Source organism: Rousettus aegyptiacus, unplaced genomic scaffold, assembly GCF_014176215.1.
Source record: "Rousettus aegyptiacus isolate mRouAeg1 unplaced genomic scaffold, mRouAeg1.p scaffold_m13_p_8, whole genome shotgun sequence".
Lineage (NCBI taxonomy): Eukaryota > Metazoa > Chordata > Mammalia > Chiroptera > Pteropodidae > Rousettus > Rousettus aegyptiacus.
Genome location: NW_023416311.1, coordinates 40,482,383 through 40,489,686, shown reverse-complemented (window position 1 = coordinate 40,489,686; position 7,304 = coordinate 40,482,383).

Here is a 7,304-nt window from a genome sequence, read left to right as displayed (position 1 = left end):
TATTCATAGTCTCATTTTTTATTGTTAAAGTTTTAATAACATTAAAGTTAAATTTGGTAATAAATGGTAGTGTTTTTATTAACATTTTTTATTTTACTTGTAAAATTGAGAAATTAGGACTTGACTCTCCTAAAAGCCAGTGGTTTATATTGTTTTCATTTTAGGATCAGTATTTCAGAATTTTTTTCAAAAGGAGGAAACAAGTTATATTAAAGTGCGTTTGTTGTATGTTTGCTAACTGAGGTTATTGCTGTACAGTTGAATAATATAAGATGTTTTTTTCCAATGTGATACCTCGTAGGAGGCTTATAGAGAGTGAATTCAATTTTCTTTGAATTCGTTTTTATAATAGAGTCTTTTTTACCCTCAGTCAGTGGTTCTCATGCTTCCGTGTGCATCATAATCACCTGGAAGACTAGTATCATAGATTTCATCATCCCACACAGAGAATTTCTGATTCATTAGATCTGGGGTACAGCTCACAAATTTGCTTTTCCCAGGTGATGTTGAGGTTGCTAGTGTGAGAACCACTTTGAAAACCACTTCTTTAAATTATATTAGTTATGTGGAAGGGTTTAAATAGATAATTTAATAAATTATTTAAAAATTAATAAGAACATTTAATTTTAAAGTAAACTCAAAATGTTAGAGTTTTCAGGGCTTATTTTTCCATCATAATAAGTTTCAAAAGCACTTATTTCTGCAAAGTCCACATGTGCCAGAGAAGGTTCCAGATAATTCTAGAGTTGTTACTTGATAGTATGTTTTGGGGCTAAAGTAACAAAAATCTTAAAAATCTGTGATTACAGTACTCCTGCATGTGTAACAGAAGAATTTATTGTGTTTTCCACTGAGTTTTCCAGATAGTACTCACTTTTACTGAGCCAAACATTATGCTAAAAGCTTCCAATTCTATACATTTAACCATCACGGCAGCTGTGAGGAAGATGTGAAATCAAATCTCCCAAGTCAGATCTTTTGAAATGCTTACCAGGAACATGCAGCCCTGGAACCAGTCAATAGGAGTAGGGGCCTTTTTTGCTTTATGTTTTGTTTTGAGAGTAATTGTTATTTTGTAAATGGCTGATGAAATGAATTGTTTTATTACTTATATATTTTAGAATAATGTAATTTTTAAAGTTGAAAGGAATCCTACAGGTTATCTACATAGTGAGTGAGTCAACAAATACGAACCAAGAGGCTGTGAACCAAGAGGCACCAGGGTAGGAACCAGTGATGAGTAGTGAGCAGGAGGTTCCTATCTTCATGGGGCTTATGGAATAAAACTGGTCATTTTGGTTTGGTTTGGTTTGGGTTCCACAGCTGAGGAAATTTAGACTCAGTGTGTTAAAATGACTCGGTTAAGGACACATGGAAGAGATAGCAAACCTGGTGTTTTGAACCCTAAGACTAGGTCAGTGTTCTTTCTGCGACACGGAGCAGTTCCAAAATTTGCCTGATTGTAAAACTGATCCAGGTGCTTTTAATAATACACATTCCTGAGCCCCATCCCAAACCTCAAGAATCAGCATCTCTTGGGATGAGACCTGAGATTTCCACACTTTTAAGCAAGCACCCCAGGTGAGTCTCATGAACAGCTAAGTTTGGAAACACTGCCTTATCACTAGTTGTCCTATTTTCATACTAGAGAGTAATTTTAAGCAAATTAACATGAAAGTACCTTTCCTTCTTGTCTCCTCTTGGATTCAGTCTTAAACATTAGATGAGATAATCTGGTTTAAAATGATCTGATTAAAAAAAATATATTGGCAAATTATGTTGGTAAGTTTTCCAAGTAAAGCAATAAATGAAATAAGGTACAAAAAATTGCATAATTACTAAGTAGACACCTTATACTGCTTTCCTATGGAAACTTAGTAAGACATTCAATGAAGTGAATTTTTAGAAATCAGGTTATTTCATCTTAACCTAATGCCAATTCTATGCCTTTTAAAAAAGCTTCCTGCACTGATTATTGCAAAAATAAATGTATGCGAATTGACAGAAACTTATTTTGCAAGTGTCTAATTTTATCACAAAGTGAACAAAGCTATTTAGTTATTTGAACTAAATTCAGATTAACAAGGAATGTAGCTAGCTGTACTATCTAATTACATTAAGAAAATTGTCAATGTGTTAGGATTTTTCTCTTTCTGCTTGGCTATCTTTCAGTGCTGATGGTGTGTCTTCATGAATACTCAGTGCCTAGAACATACTTAGTGTCAATAAATATCAGACAATCAAGAGATCCACACATCAAATAGCACCTGCTTGCAGTGCCACTTTGCTATATAAAACACTAGAGGGCATTGTTGGCAGGGACACCTCTGTGAAAGGCACCCCACGGACCTGAACAGCAAACAGCCTACATGGCCAAACACGGCACCCCTGCTTACAGTATAGAAACTGTAAGGAAAGCTATTTCACAGAAGGTCATTTGAATATAAAGTGTTACATACTAAAGGATTTAGGCAAGTCACCCTGTACCGATTTACACAAGGATTTGCAACTGGAATGCCATATCACATCATTTTGCAGAATAACTTTTATCTGAGTCTAATTTGTAAGAGCTTAAGAATATCCATACGGTATCTGAGACAATCCATTTGTACCTAACCCCCTCACTTCCCACAGTGTCCTGGATCCTTTGCACGTAGGTAGAAACCTTGGGATGCTAACAGGAAAATCATTTAACCTCTTTATATATTTGATTTTCTGGAAAGAAATGCTGGCTTGGATGTTTTGTGGATATCAAGATTGTACTTCTGTAATGCCTTGGAAACTTAAATGTTTACATAAGCAGGGGTGCCGTGTTTGGCCATGTAGGCTGTTTGCTGTTCATGTCCGTAGGGTGCCTTTCACAGAGGTGTCCCTGCCAACAATGCCCTCTAGTGTTTTATATAGCAAAGTGGCCCTGCAAGCAGGTGCCATTTGATGTGTGGATCTCTTGATTGTCTGATATTTATTGACACTAAGTATGTTCTAGGCACTGAGTTCTTTAGATTAGCTTATATTCTTGTATAAAATAATGAAAAGAAGATCTTTACATCGTTTATTTCCCTTCTACCTTTTCTTCTTTTTCCTTCATTCTCCATGGAGTCTGTAATAGCAGAAGACAGTTTTCAAGTCACTTAGAAAAGTGGTCCATATAGCTGATCTAGCCTAAGCAGTTTTCATACTTTGTTTCTTTGTCAGAGTCTACATTTTAATCTTAGATTTGGAATATTCTTTTACATATTTATGGGTTTTCTAAAACTGCTTTTTCCACAGTATTTTTCTTCACTCTGTGGAAGGGAAGTGACTCTCAGATCTTCACTATTTATGTCTAACAAAAAGTTTATTTTGTGTTTATAGTTTGTAGTTTTAGCAGATTTATATTCCATCACTTTTGTATGGTTATCTGTGTGTTCTTTTTTAATTGGCCAGTACTTAGGTAGGTTCTAATAAATTCAAAGAGATCTGGGCCTGAGTTTGTTTTGCCTTCAATAGTGCATTCACTAGCCCTGCATGCTTAATGGTTGCCACTTGGCAACCATTCATTCATTCATTTGTTCATTCATTTAATCCATTCATTCATTTGTTCATTCATTCTTTTGTCAAGCACTTCCTATTTGCCTGATACTTTATGAGATGCTAAGAATATAGTGAGTAAGAAAAAAAAAAAAAACAGATAAATGAAGTAAAAAGAAAACCCAGGCCACTTACTATTGTCTCATTCCTTGTGTCTGAAGTCCCTATCCAGCCTGCTTTCCTCTCTCCACCTTTCAAAGTTGTCGTATTTGTTTTATTTACAGCCTTTTTAGCTGTACTTACTGAGAGAAGTAAAATAGTATGCCTACCCAATCTTTCTGGAATTGAAGTCCCTTGCTGGGCTTTGGTATCAAGGTAATGTGAACCTCACAGAGGAATTGGGGACTGCTTTGTCTTTTTTCTTCTCTGTCACCTTTGTTTGAGATGACATTATTCTTTCTTAAATATTTGTTGGAACTTGTCAGTAATGCCATCAAGGTTCCGAGGGTTTTTATTTGTTTTTTTTTTTTATAGGAATGTTTTAAATTATACATTCATTTATAAAAATATTCTGTTTTTTTCTGTTCTCATGTCATTTGGAGAGTTACATTTTTCTAGGAATTACTCATTTTATCTAAATTTTTGAACTTGTGAAATACAATACAAAATAAACTTATTATCATTCTTAATTATAAAATATTTTCCCCAGATTTTAGTTTTAAACTATTGAAAAGATAGTACAAATCAGTATCCTTTCAATAAAGTTTTTTCTCCCTGTAAGTTAATCAAAGTTAGATTCTCTCGCTTATAAACAAAACACCCTAAAGCAGACGTCATTCAGAAAACAGAGACACTTACATTTAGTTGCAACCAATACTTTTTCAACAAACTTTCACAAGAAATGTGTTCCTTCCCTCTCCTAAGCGAAACATACATAAGGCCTGAATTAAGAGGTTGGAGCTAGAGGCCCACCTGTTTCTTTTCAACACAACTGGAGCCAGTAAGAACCAATATGATCACAGAAACTGGCAACAGAAACTGAAAAAGTGTTGACACAACTCGTAGAATGTTTCAATTGAAATAGAATACAAATTACCTAATTTAGCCGAGTTACTCCAAACAGGTCCTAGAGGAAGGAGAGAGAGAAAAAGAGAAGGAAGGGAAGGAGGAATGCTTCTTTGAACTAGTTGGGATTCTGAATCTTATTTTAGCTTTGAGATTTTCTATGCAGTACTTGATGGCAGAGTAGCACTAAATTATGTGATTTCTGTGATTTTTACATATGTTTTTGGAAGATGAGGTGCATTTGAATTTTGCATTTTTTAAATCACTTTCCTAAAAGCTGTGTAGAAAAAAGTTCCATACATGGTTTTGGCTCCCTCTGCTGGCCATTTGTATGTACTTTAAGTTTTACCCAGAAAATAAAACCAAGATATCACTATTGAAATAGATTTGGTTTTTCCCCCCCAGAGTTTACTTCATTTTTTAAATTTAAGTTTAAAATTTAAATTTATGACATTTTAAGACTTGATAAATATATTTTTATTTTGGTACCTTTTTCATTTCAAAAGCATAACTGAAAACAAAGGATACATTTAACAAAAAATAGTTTAGAAAATACTTCAGATAAAATGCATGATTCCCACTGTCTCTTTCTCAAGTTGTCTGTGCTACGGATAAGATAGCCAGTTATGCAGACCTATGTTTTATGTATCCCATGGCCACAACTCTCTTGGTTCAATCAATTTCTCAGCCGTTCTTTACAGCAGTTATTTGAACCTTTAGCCTCTTTAACTTACCACTTTATCCTCTCAGCCAAGTTTCCCCTTTAGAAAGGTTAGAGGTCATACGACACAGATAACTTTGACATCCTTATCCTTTTTTCTGTCCCAAATCCACATACAAATCTTTATCCATGTCTCTTCTTGCCTATATTCCTCAAGGTTCAGAGAAACAATTTTCTCTTCTGTCAAAGTCCAGCCAATTGGAATGACCTCTGGATCCCATTTCCTCTGATTTTTCAGGAGCCACATTGTATTAATTATTGTTTATTTCTCCTCCTCCTTTTCCATATCTTTGCACTATTACTCATTGTTGGCTTTTCCTGATTGGCATGTGACATGCTTATATCAGCTAGGGTTTTTCATCTGCCAACATCTCTGGCTAAGCAAAAAAGAGGCCCCACCACATGTAAGGAATTGTAGAAGAAACTACCTTGGGAAGATCAGGTACCAGGGCATCTCTGTGGAGCTGGGTGGCACTGTATCATGGACAGTGTCTTCCAGGACAATTGTTAGGAGTTCAGCTGAGCTGGGAGAGACTGAGAGCTGAACTGTCAGGTGGCAGAGTAGTTGATTAAAGCAAAGAGCCAAAAGGAAAGAGTTAAGTCTTTAATCACTTACTGTGATGGTCTAAGAGGCTAAAACCAGACAAAGAGCCAGCTCCCACTTTTTCATTTTCTCCCATAGAACAGACGCTGATAGAGGGTCAGGTACACAGACATGGGGATCATCTCATTGTCAAGGGAGCCCTGAACAAAAGGGTCCTGTAATATTATGGACCATGGGACGACAGAGGTGAGGAGGCTAAAGGCTAGGAGTAGAAATGTACTAGGTACTGAGTCTGAGTGGGGAAATGTATCTTCTCGATAAGGAAGGCTCAGCTTACTGAAGACCTCTGCTTACTGCCTTAGTTATGAGACCAAGGAGTGAAGCCACCGGGGCTAGAAATGCAAATGTGATAAGAGTGGGATGCCGACGGGCCTGAATCTTTGTACCATCCTCAGACTGCAGTTCATTGGCTGTGCCTCAGGCTGCTGTGGGGAGGGTAGGTTTTTCCCTGTGAGGCCTGCCACAGAAAACTTGTGATTGCCAACGGTCAGGCTTGAACAATCACAAATAGGTTTTATAACCTAAGCTTGATTCCTCATTATTGTTGGGGTGAATCAGTTTTCACCACTTTTTGTCCTGGTGTCATTTACTCAAGTATAAAGTCCCTTAGGAGAGTGCCACATGGTCCTAGGGTGGGTCAGAGACCTCTCACCTCCAATTGGCGGTCTCACCAAAACAGCATAGAGGAGCAGAAGAGTATTATTCCAAATAAAGTTAGGGGCTGTTGCAGAAAAAGCTGGAAGAGAAGCTAGGCAGGTCAGCTCAATACCCATGCACTGAAGTCTCTCCCTTTTAGAAAAACCAAAGCAAAACTAATTGTAGAAAAAGATTCTCTTTGACCTGATATCTGTTGCTGACTCCTTATCTGAACAGCCAAACTTCCAGAAATGATACTCAACACTCATTGTCACTTATTTATTCATTGCACAACTCACTATAATCTAGTATCCTCTCTCCCTACCCACCATGCAAACAAAATTTCCCATGCCAAATGCCCCAAGGACCTCACTGTGGTTAAAGCCCAAGGACCTATATCTCCCTGTTTTGGTTGACCTCTTCTCTGTATTTGACTCTGCTGGCAACATTCTGCTTTTTGAAACTGTCTCAACCTTGATTCCCCTCCTTCCTCTCTGACTATTCCTTCCTAGCCTCTTTTGTGTTGTCTTTCTATTATTCATTCATCATGAAGTTTCTGTCAGCCCACTTGCACACTCATTAAATCCAGTCCTTCTCCATCTCTCAGCAGGAGAGTGGTTAAGAGTGGCGCTAGGTCTTGAGTTAGCACATGTGTGGGTTTCAAATCCAGGCTCTACCCACCACTCACTGACCGTGAGAAAGTTCTGATATGAGTTTCCTTATCTGTTAAAGGGGGCCTGCCCAGAGGATTGTTGTGAGATTTCATGA